The sequence below is a fragment of the Lissotriton vulgaris genome, chromosome 1_1 (genome assembly GCF_964263255.1).
Source record: "Lissotriton vulgaris chromosome 1_1, aLisVul1.2, whole genome shotgun sequence".
Classification (NCBI taxonomy): Eukaryota; Metazoa; Chordata; class Amphibia; order Caudata; family Salamandridae; genus Lissotriton; species Lissotriton vulgaris.
The window spans coordinates 1,771,787,152-1,771,800,026 of record NC_141685.1 but is presented as its reverse complement, the minus strand read 5'-3'; positions in this window follow the sequence as shown (position 1 = coordinate 1,771,800,026).

Below are 12,875 nucleotides of genomic sequence, written 5' to 3'. Positions count from 1 at the left end.
TTGGAGCGTCTGAAGGGCAATATGTGGCTGTTTCCCCAACCACAGGAAGGAACGTAGGTCCGCGTGGGCTTTGGGTAGTGCCGTGGTCGGGAGTGGGTAATACTCATTTTGGAGTGCATAAAGGAATTTGGGGAGGGTAATCATTTTATACATTGCTGCCCTTCCTAACAGGGTGAGCGGCAGTTGCCTCCATCTATTCATGTCCTCTATCGCTTCGGTCATGACTCGCTCTACATTTCTATGGAACGAGAGCACCCTGTCTAGTGTAACATATACCCCCAAGTATTGAAACCTCTCAGTAGTGGTGAGCAGTTGGTCGGGCAGGATCCCCCACCCATCGGCCCCTTGTGGATCGTAGAGTACTGATTTGTTCCAGTTGATGGTGTGACCCGCTCTTGCGCCAAAGCCTTCCAGTTCCCTGAATAACTCCGGGACCGAGACCTCTGATTTGGTTATGTGCAACAGCACATCGTCTGCATACAACAATATTTTTTCCTGCGTTTCCCCAGACGCCTCCCCAGAGAATCCGTGGATTTCGGGGTTTTGTCTAACCTTGGCCGCCAGGACCTCAATCGTGAGCGTGAATAGTAGGGGGGACAGTGGGCACCCTTGTCTCGTGCCTCTAGACACCCGGAATTCTCTTGACAGCCTGCCATTCACTCGAACACGGGCTTTCGGTGCTGTATACAGTAACTCTATCCATCCCTGAAATTTTGGGCCTAGGCCGAACCGTTGTATTGCTGCCAAAAGAAATGGCCAGTGCACTGCATCAAACGCTTTTTCTGCGTCTAAGGATAGAAACCAGTGGGGCTCCTCTCTATCTTTGACCTCTTGCAACCAATTGTGTGTGCGTCTCAGGTTTAGTTTAGTCGCTCTATCTGGCAAGAATCCGGATTGGTCCGTGTGTATGAGATCTGGAATCACCAACCTCAGGCGTGTCGCCAAAACCATCGCCAATATCTTCACCTCGATGTTCAGGAGTGAAATGAGGCGATACGAAGCAGAATCATCTGTAGGTTTGCCCTTTTTGTGAATCGGGACAATGGTGGCTATAGCGAGGTCAGGTGGGAGGCGTCCTTCCTGGTAAGATTCAGTATATAGGGCTTTCAGGTGGCGCGTCAACAGATCTGCTGTGCGTTTAAAAAATTCCGCTGGGAATCCATTGGGCCCCGGCGTTTTCCCGGTTTTAAGTTTATTGATGGCCTCAGAGATCTCATCGAGTGAGATGTCTGCCTCCAGTGCCAAACTGGATTCAGTTGCTAGTACGGGTAGATCCACTCCCTCCATGTATTGTAAAGCATCCTCAGCCGTCCCGAGGTCCCTTGCTGCATAGAACCCTTCATAGTGAGACGCAAAGGCGTCAGCTATCTCCGGTTCGGTGCACACCAGGTCGCCATCTGACCGTCTAATCTGTTCCACCCATCTCGCTGCCCTTTCCTTCCTGCTCAGCCAGGCTAGGAGCTTGCCTGATTTGTCACCCACAATAAAGTAAATCTTATAAACGAAAATACCTCTATAATGTTTTATTCACATTATAGGAAAGCGAGCATTATTGAATATTCACAAAATATATACAATTGTGGTGGTACAGGTGCCCCATAGGGAAGGAGGGGAAGTGAAATGGTGAAGGTAAAGTGAAGGGAGTTCTTCAGTGACAATAAAAAACACACGATATTGATCCAATATTGAGATATCAGTGTAACACAATATACATAGAAAACGATTACTCAATGACAAATTTTGTAGAAACATGCCCCCATGTCCATCATGAAAACGAATGGTGGGTTGAACGGGGCTGTCAAGGGAACGGGCGTCGACGTTTCGACCCTATTAAGCAGGATAATTATTCCTTGCGGGTGGGTCTTCTTCAGGACAGGCAATAGAGACGGGGCAGCCAACCTGAGTACATCAGTATGGGGAGATAAATCCCAAGGAAGATCAGTGACACAAGTTCGTAATCTAATGAAGTGAAGTCCGGAATTCCCGTATCAGATCCATTTGCTGGACGGGGGCCGCTCAAACAATCGAGTCGGTAGGAAGTCCGCTCGAAACAAAGAAGACACGCTGATTGAATCGGATGAGGTGTCGGTCGGCAAAGTGCTCGACGCCGAGCACTTTGCCGACCGACACCTCATCCGATTCAATCAGCGTGTCTTCTTTGTTTCGAGCGGACTTCCTACCGACTCGATTGTTTGAGCGGCCCCCGTCCAGCAAATGGATCTGATACGGGAATTCCGGACTTCACTTCATTAGATTACGAACTTGTGTCACTGATCTTCCTTGGGATTTATCTCCCCATACTGATGTACTCAGGTTGGCTGCCCCGTCTCTATTGCCTGTCCTGAAGAAGACCCACCCGCAAGGAATAATTATCCTGCTTAATAGGGTCGAAACGTCGACGCCCGTTCCCTTGACAGCCCCGTTCAACCCACCATTCGTTTTCATGATGGACATGGGGGCATGTTTCTACAAAATTTGTCATTGAGTAATCGTTTTCTATGTATATTGTGTTACACTGATATCTCAATATTGGATCAATATCGTGTGTTTTTTATTGTCACTGAAGAACTCCCTTCACTTTACCTTCACCATTTCACTTCCCCTCCTTCCCTATGGGGCACCTGTACCACCACAATTGTATATATTTTGTGAATATTCAATAATGCTCGCTTTCCTATAATGTGAATAAAACATTATAGAGGTATTTTCGTTTATAAGATTTACTTTATTGTTTTTCTAATTAATCTGTTCTCTCTCACTGGGACCCCCTTATTCATAACGCTAGCTACCCAGGTCCCAGCGACTTCCTTTGGGTTAACCCTTGTTACTTATAATATGATTTGTCACCCACATCGTATAACCGATGCAGGGTAGCCAGAGATTGCGTCCGCGCTTCATTCGTAACTACCTCTCTATATTCCCGCTGCTTGTCTAGCAAGCGTCTTAGGACACCTTCGTCCTTGCGTGCCTGGTATTCCTCCTCTAAATGTAATATTTTGGCCTCCAGTTCCACTATCTCTGCCTGTTGTTTCCTGCGGTCTTCCCGTAGTCTACTCTGTGCCCTATCTCTCAGAACCGTTTTCATGGCCTCCCAAAAGGTTACTCCGGAGTCAACCGTACCTTCATTTTCTGCCACGTAAACTTTGACGTCAGCCCTGAGTCCTCTCATTATCTCTGGTTTCTGGAGATCCCAGGCTGCCAGTCGCCATTCTGAGCCCGACCTTCCTCTGTCTGCCCCAATCTTTGCGTATAATGGCGAGTGATCCAAGATTCCCCTTGCCTTATATATCACTTCGTCCCCGGTAGTGAGGTATTGCCTAGCCATGAAAATATAATCCAGTCTCGAGAACACTCTATGTGCCCCGGAGTAGAAGGAGTATTCCTCCTTTCTGATATTATGTTTGATTGTATTATCTAAGGACCTGTGCATTAGATTATGGCGTTAGAAATAAACATTTCAAAGTTGCACGTGTCTTTATTTACATCTTGTTTTGGACTGGTGTAAGACTATAATGATGAAAGAGTGCTCTTGTTATCCAGTTTACTTCATGTAATTTAAGTTGCATGTTCTGGGTTGATTAGTTATTGGTATTTTTGCTCTAGGGCGAAGAACCAATGAGTGGCTGATTGCTAGTCTGGTAGGGGGTTTGTGTAGTAAGGTGGGTTTTGGTACACCGTAATTCACTGAGGTCCTAAGTCTTTATGCATAGTTCTGTGTATGAGCAGAATTCCTGGAACAGTAGTTACAACAAAAAGGCTCGATAAAGGGCTTGCACTTTGAATATGAATATAAAATAGAAGAATAGTTGATAATCACAGCTAAGGAATGCAGTAATTAGATGTGTGTATGTGTGGATGATGTGTAGATTGAGTGGAAGATAAAAAACTGAAAAATAAGAAAGTCTGGAGAGACGCAAACTACCCACTGCATTGTCAGTGAAGTGGACCTTTGAATTTCAAGGTCATTACACAGATAGGGTGTTGGATTCTGCAGTGGGAGCAAGAGAAACTAGTACTACATCCAAGGAAGAAAGCTAGTGCATAAAGTACACACAGTTCAGCAGTTTTACAAGCTCGTAGGAAAAATTATGCATAAGTGGCAAAATGGGCTTGTAAACCTGCCCCAGTTTGTGGTAGAAAAGACGCAAGAAAGGACGGAAGTGTGCACATTAACCACTGCTATTCATGGGTATTAGTTACCAAGAAGGCTGAATAAATGGCCTGCACTTTGAATTTGAATTAAAGAAGAATAATTCATAAGCTCAGCGAAGAATGGTAGCATGTAGGTGTGTGTATTTGTGGTTGTTGTGTTGATTGAGTGGAAGATGACTAAGGTGAAAAATTAGAGAGGTTGCAGAGATGCAAACTTTCCATTTCTTTGTAAAGGAAGTGGGTGTTTAGTTTTCCAGTGCATATATATATTCACTGAAAAAAACATAGGTTTCAGCCATGTTATAGTTAGGAATTAGCATTTAAAAAACCTTGCAAATTCACTGAAAAAAACAAAGGTTTGACACACGTTATAGTTAGGAATTAGCATTTAAAAAACCTTGGAAATTCACTGAAAAAACCATAGGTTTCATACATGTTATAGTTAGCTGAACATTTCACTCATACAAAACCTTTGAAATTCTCCCGTTATAGTTAGTTCAGCTAACTATAACTCGCGTGCCCACAATGCACTGCTGATGACGTCACATATAACATCACTCATGACATGGTCAGTGACATCACTCATGACATCACTCATGACATCTCAAATGACATCACTGATGTCATCACTGATGACATCATTCTTGTGAAAGAGTGGCAGACCTCCTCTCAGCGTAATATAACCTTTGATACACCCATTTAAAAATAGAAACTAACATTTTCAAAAAATGGAGATACTGATACCACTTACCAACAAGCTATTCAGTAATTCCACCATCTACATACATCCACTCATTCACCAACAGTTCTTTATAGTCACTTATACATGTACTCACTCATCATATGTACTCATACACTTATACATCCTGTTACACACCGACTCTCATCCATACACTTACTCACACATATACTCACACATGCAAATAAACTATCAAACATACATTTATTTGCATATACAGCAAATACACACAGCACTACACTTACTTTTACAGAAACGTACATATACTTACTCTCTTAAACAATCAGTTACAGAAACACATACTTATTTATACAGGAACTCTTTCAATCTCTCACTCTCACATATAATCACTTATATACATCAATACTCATATATAGTAGATTAAAAATATGTAGCTACTCATAAAGATACTATTGAGACAGCCAATCTCTCACTAACACACCCGTACACACACTCATCCACCCATACAGTCCTGCATATATGCTGTCTTCAAAACACATACAAACAGTGAGTCACTCATTCACACATTTATGCACTAAGTAATACTCCTCACCAAACCATACAGACACTCATACTGATACCCAAAGAGCCACCTAATATCTCATATAGACACTCATGTAGCTACTCACTAACCTATGCAGCCAATTATAGACAAAGTGAGACACTGATACAGATATTTACATATTTAAACATTACTCGCTAATACATGTATTCACAAAGATACACTTAATAAGTCAGCTATGCAATAATTTTTACAAAAAAAACATCCATTGAGACATTTATTTATCTATTTCTTCTTCCATCGACCTTGTGATACACATATAGAAAACATATTTAAATTTTAGAAAAAAAACCTTCACTGGATGATGTCATCAGTGATGTCATGTGAGATGTCATGAGTGATGTCATGAGTGATGTCACTGACCATGTCATGAGTGATGTTATATGTGACGTCATCAGCAGTGCATTGTGGGCATGTGAGTTATAGTTAGCTGAACTAACTATAACGGGAGAATTTCAAAGGTTTTGTATGAGTGAAATGTCCAGCTAACTATAACATGTATGAAACCTATGTTTTTTTCATTGAATTTCCAAGGTTTTTTTAATTGCTAATTTCTAACTATAACGTGTGTCAAACCTATGGTTTTTTCAGTGAATATAATATATATTTTATATATTGTCAAGTGACATATTTACATGAATTGGAAAATGTATTATACTCTATTAGAAATTGTGATCGAGGCACTTTATGGAGATTTGCTGCTGAATTAGTATATTTGTTATCAACTTATAGCTGCTATATTTATGCTATTTTACACATAGATTTGATGAGCAAGTTGTGATTAAAAAGACTGAAGGGCGAGATGAAGAGGGTTAAATTGAGAATGAGAATATGGTCCAAGATTAGTATATTTGTTATCAACTTATAGCTGCTATATTTATGCTATTTTACACATAGATTTGATGAGCAAGTTGTGATTAAAAAGACTGAAGGGCGAGATGAAGAGGGTTAAATTGAGAATGAGAATATGGTCCAAGAGGAAATGAAGGAACCTCTACATAGAACTAAGCTTTGCAATGAAAAGAACCCCATAGGAAGCTAGAAATATAAAGGGAACCAAGAGGAGAAGAGATGAGTTTCTATGAAGAGGGCACTGGCCTGAAATTTGCTGATAACACTCCATTCAACTTAAAAAGTAAATGAATATTTAGTTTTTGCCATCCTGAATAGTAAAACCATGAAAAAGACATAAAAAGAAAAACGTGGATACTATATTTGAAATTTTTAACACGTAAAGTGGTTGGAATGGATCTGTTCTTTTAGATTTGTCTAGACTGAGGAGGAATTTAAATATGTCTTCTATATCCATAAAAAAGTGCATGTAAATGTTTTGTGAGGTGATGGGGCTTGTACAGTTTGAGAAAGACTGGAGACAGCCAACGTATTGGTGTTTGGAGGAGTTGCAATAAAAGGATTGCAAACATGCAGTCTGGAGTGCCCACTTTATCCTGCCTCGGCGGGAAGGATTATTATTATATATATCTATCAATATATATATTATATGTATATCAAAACATTTTGTTTACAAATCTCCACGAGAGAGGGTCCCCCCCCCAGGGTGGGGAGCCCTCAAACTCATGGAAAGAGAAATTGCTGCCAAGGGAGCAAACTTGGCAAGAATCCAATAAGCAAAATGCTGTCAAACAAGGGGTACTAGAAGTCAGTAGGTTTATTGCCAAATCACCACATGCTCGTTTTGACCAAAGTCTGATCACCTGACCAGAACATTGTGTCAGAACACCTTATACAGTTTGTAAACATAGTAGAGGAACAGCATGATACTTCCATGTTCCATAGATATCCTTGGCCATCTTAACACAGGAAAAACTAAGTGAGTAGCAAATGGTAATGGTGTGTTACATATCAAAATTTGTAGTCGGCTTACAGTGTAGAAATAGGTCAGGAGATAAATAATCAAATAATAGTCCAGTGAAATTTGCATGAGGAGGAAAGGCATAAGTTACAAAAAGTATTAAAAATAGTAAAGGCGTAAAATACCCTCCAAACGCTCATTATTAGACCTGTGGGAATGAAGTTCAATATAACATAGGCAATTTGTACAGTAAATAGTCATGATATGGGAACACAATCTAATATAATGAGGAAAACTCCTAAAGATATTCATACGTGTGAAAATGTATCCTGCCTTACAATAGTGCTCAAGTGGGCTTAAATTAAATAGAAAATACAGAGAAAATCTCATGCAGGAAGCAAGGTATTCAAGATGCGAATTTCATGAATTGCAAAATACCGCCTAAGTGGGCTGAAAATGATATCATGTCAAAAAGGAGAAATTAAAAAAAGAGCACAAAGAAAAAGGTCAGCCCATATTATAAATTTCATAGAAGCAGATGACACACAGAGTGTAGACAAAATCTAGTCAACTCACAGAAAAGTATGAATCCCAGACAGTTGAAATGGGCCTCTCCACAGTCATACAAACCTCCCAACTGTTATATCTATGAACCCCCTGCTGTGGGAAAAACAGAAGGTCCCACTACATATGTTGTGAACATACAAAACAGTATAAGGACAAAACAAATGGCAAAAAGTACAAAAGACTTATCAGAAACCATCAACCAATATGAACATCCAAAGAAAACAAAAGAGAAAAAAAGAAAAGAAAAAAAACAAAGAATCCACTATTATCTGTCGAGTTTCATCTAGGGTCGCTGTGGGGGGAGAGGAAAGGGTAGGGAGATTCAGTCAACCATTGTACCTTAACTCAAGATGTAAGAGCAAATGTTTAAAAAATAACATAATCATTCAATATCATAGTTAGAGGTGGACATACAGAGCCGGCAGAGAGAAGCAAAAACAACCACAGATTCGTCAAAAGACGGAAAAATCTGTTATGTCTCACGTAAATAGATTTTAAGCTCTTCTTCAGTGTTCCAACCATAGGGGATTTTGGTGCCAAGCTCAATTATCCATCTCACATCTTTCTGTCTTAGTTTCAGTTCATTGTTTCTCCCCCAGCACATGGGCTAACATGCAAAGTATGAAAGGAGATTCCTATTGGTATTGGGTTATTTTAGGCAGTACAGAGGGGTAATTGCTAACAGGCTTCCATATAATCTCAGAAAAGAAGGTTAGGAAGTATTGCTGATCTGCAGCACTTGCTCACACTATGCCTTGTTGGTGCTATTAAGGAATGTTTTTAGATGGGACCATATACTTGCTTATACTTATGTCTATAGCATTTGTGGTCTCTGGTGTGTCTCCCTATATTTGTATCCATTCATTGGTGCTTCAGTGTCAGTGCTATTATGTAATATTTAGTGCCTGTTTATATGCCTTTGTGTCTGTGTCGCTCAATTTCCCAACTGTGAGAACTACAGTGTCAATATTATGATTTTAGTGTAAGTCTGTCTTTCAGTATCTTGATATCAATGTCCAAATGTCAATATCCCCTTACCAGTGTTAGTCCCCCTTTCACTGAATTTGTGTTCCTGCATCAGTTTTGACATGGTAATATCCTCATCAGTGTCTGTGTCATTTTCCAAGTGACGCATTTCCAATGCCAGTGCCAGTGCCACTCAATATCTGTGGCTGCGTCTCAGTGCCAGCAATAAACTGCCCTATTGATGTGCAAGTGTTCCATTGTCAGTATTGATTTCCCTTTGTCCCTGTGCTTGTGTTGGTGTTCCATTGTCTCAGTCCATGCAACAGTTTCCTTGTGTAAGCGCTCTAATGCCAATGACCGAGTGTCAGTACCTCTGTGCCTGTTGTTCATGGCCTCTTTTCATGTAGTATCTCTGACTCAGTATTTCAGTATTCCAATGCTGACACCATTGTCTAAGTGCCTCAGTATTAGAGATTGTGGACTTATTAGTGTTACTGGATTAGTGTCCCTTTGACACTGTTACTGCATATGTGTATGTGTCCCTTTACTTTTCTCCCACCATGAGGGTTCCAGTATCAGTATCAGTGGCCCTAGTTCCCTATCTACTCATGTCCCAGTGACAGTGCCCTGGCACCAGAGTCCCAGTGCCATTGTTCCCTTGTCAGTTGTTCTGTGCCATTGTCCTTGTGCCCATGTCAGTATACCAATTTCAATATACCATGTTAGTTTCAGTGTTTCTGTGTTAGTGTCCACTTTTCCTAGTGTCTGTCTGTACAGGGATTCTGGGAAGTAACCCCTTGGCAGAGTGGCAGCGCCCAATGTCCATGCCAGTGTCTCAGTGTAAATTGCTTAGTCTGTGACCCTATGCCCCTCTTCCCTCTGTTTCCTCAAGATCTATCTTTTTGACTGAGACCTCACACCCCACTGCACAAATACCCCCGGGGTGACTGCCCCGCTCTACAAATGCTGATCAGTTGATTGATATGTGTGTGCCTCCATGTCAGCACCTTTGTGCAGTATGCCAGTGTCAGAGACCTAACTCAGGAACCACAGGTCATTACCCAATAATTTCCTCCACCCAGTAAGTGCCCTTGAATCACCTGGTGTTATGTTCAAGCATAACTATCTAAGTGTTTATATTCTAAAGTCCCTATGACAATCTCCCAATGTCACTGCCAACGGCATTGGGCCAGCAACAATGTTTTTGCAAGTGTGTTTGTCCCCAAGTCAATATCCCCATGTTGGTGCTCTATTATCTGTTTCCCAGTGGTACCGTCCCAGTGAAAATGCCCTTGTATCAGCATCATCAAGGTGTAGGTGTGTTAATGTCCTAATGTGGCACAGTGTCAATATTTGTGACTCTTGTCATTGAACGACTTCTAGTGCCACATTGCCAACATCCCCATGCCATTGTTGATGCCACTTGTCAGTGTTGTAGTGTCCGTGTCCCAATGGCAGTGTCTCCATGTCAGTAACCTCCGTTAGCATTCATAGATACATTAATGATGTATTCCCCAGTCAGTGTCCATCTCAGTATATCATGTCACAGTCTAATATTGTGTCCCACTGCTTAGTGTCAATATCCTTGAGCCATGGCATGACTGTGTCAGTGTCCAAGCATAACTGGCCTGTGTCGGTGTCCCAGCATTAGTGTTTGTGTCTCATGTATACCCCCCAATGTCACTGTTTCCATGTTAGTATTGATGGTCCTCTTTCAGTACCCCTGTGCTGTGCCCTAGTGTCAGTGTTGATTTGCCGGTCTCATTATCTTACTGAAAGTGCCCATTTGCTAGTGCCCGTCTGCCTATTTGTCACCGTGTCCACATCAGTGCCACAATGTCATTGTTGGTTTTCCTTTGGCAGTGTGCTAGTGACACTTGTGGTGTACGTCATGTGTGAAAGCTATTTTCTGGGTGACCTGTTGGGACTGGGGGTCAAGACTGATACACACCTAGTTATGAATTGATCCCTTTCTGACAGTAGAGGCTCACTGAAAATTGAGATATGATGCATAAAGAATAACAACTCCTAGTTTTCAATGAAGCATTAGTAACTGATTCTACATAGGAGCACTTTCTGGACCTTCATCAGTTAGGGCCGTGGTTCCCAAACTGTGCGCCGCTGCACCCCGTGCGCCGTTGTGAGGAGCCAGGGGCGCTGCGACCACAATGTGGAAAAGTGAAGTTTACGTTAAAGAGTCGGATTTAAACCCATGAAATAAGAGTTTTTCTTGTGGAATGCGATGAAAGCCTGGGCTTCGGGGCATTTCCGTGAGAAGGCCTCTTTCATATAGCTGAGCCTAAAGAGTCTTTACTACAACAATGCCTTTGATGGGCCAAGTGTTTCATCTCCTGCAGGCGGATTTCTAGATAACTTACCTAGAGATGCTGGGGTGAGGGCGGGGGTTGTGTCCCCTAGTGTGCTCGTGATTGGTCAAAGCTAACGCCTGCCTTTGCACTAGAGCTCAAACTTTGATGCCTGCCTTTCACCGAGAGATGCTAATAAAGGCCCCATGCTCCTTAGAGGAAGCTCTTGCTCCCATCACTTCTCAGGCAGTGCTGAATCGCCCTCTGTCCACAGGCTACGTACAGAGAGGCCGGGGGTGAGAAACAAATGTCACTTTAAAGGAGTTGTGTTTAACTGCAGAGATTAGGGTTCCCCATCTGGCTGCATTGTGTGATCCTGGGTAAGTGACTTTATTTAGTTCCAACAACTAGTCACTCAAATAAGAAGTGGGAAGCATATTCGTGCGTGGGGAATACCTGATTCCAGCGTTCACTTTCCACACTCCCAGTGTTCTTCGGCGATTGGCCGACACTGACTGGGCAACCTCTTTCAATTAAATACTTTCTTTTTAGAGGGTGCAATTGATCACTGCCTTACGTGTGATTATCACTTAATCGCTTTCTCTATGAGCACCATTTTGTGTCTGAAATACTAAACTACTCATTCATTCATTTCACACGTTACTTAAACCTCCTGCTCCTCCTACTAATTAATCAGTAGACTAGTTTAGCTAGGATTGCCTGTCACTGGGGCGCTCTATGTTTCCACCCTCACTTGTCCCCTGGGGTGGATGGCAGCCGGATTGCAAAGGAACTAAAAGTCCTGCTGCTCCTATATAAGAAATGTAAAGCCTTTCACTTATTGGAACATTAACTTGAGACTATGACATGTATATATCGAAAAGCAAAAAACTGTGTGTCTTATTTAAATGTGCAGTGCTATCGGGAGTCTATCCTTCACACACTTCAATTAAAGGTGGCTTCCGCCTTTGAAATGTGTGGCAGGAGAAAGAACCGCCCTCCATGAGATTCAAATACTTCACCCGACCCAGCATTACCTTTGAACTTCTCTTTTCCTGTTTTTGACCCATTTGGACACACGCCAATACATAGATATTGTCGGTCTGTTAGCAACAGTGAGATACAGCTAGACTTAGCCATCAGGAACCTCTCAGTGCTTTGTGGGAGTGCAGCAGAGTACGTTTAACTGCTAGACTCTTGTGAGACTATCAATCATAGGTGTGCAAATCAGTGTATAGGACATGTTACATAAGACAAATGATAACAAGGGGTGAATTCACATGTCATCCATATTGGTAGGCAGTATAGTTGAAGAGTACTTGGTCTAGAGAAGCACAAACTCTGAATTTAAAACGTAACACAATGGATTGGGGCTCTCTTTAATGTCAAGAACAGATATGTACACAAGTGAACCCTTTTCGCAATATTAGAATAATTAAAGTTTGGGGGAAAAAACCCATATGTTCTAATCTATACCTTGAAGTCTGCCAGCAGTTCTTTGATGACAAATATTAGCTCACTGTAAACTGCAACTAACAAAAGGAAGTGCCTGAACACTGCTAGAGGCCAGGAACAGGGCAGCAGGTGTTTGTACGCACCTGTGCGAAGTCAGCACCCGGTGCAGTGGCACCAGTCGCACCGCCCTAGAGCCGGCCCTGCCTTCACTTTTATGAGTGACACTATAAAATGTATTAAATGTATCTGAGAGAGAGTGGTTATGGAGACAGTTAAAGGGTAGTAGGGAGGGAATCCGTGGCAGAGGTGGTCATT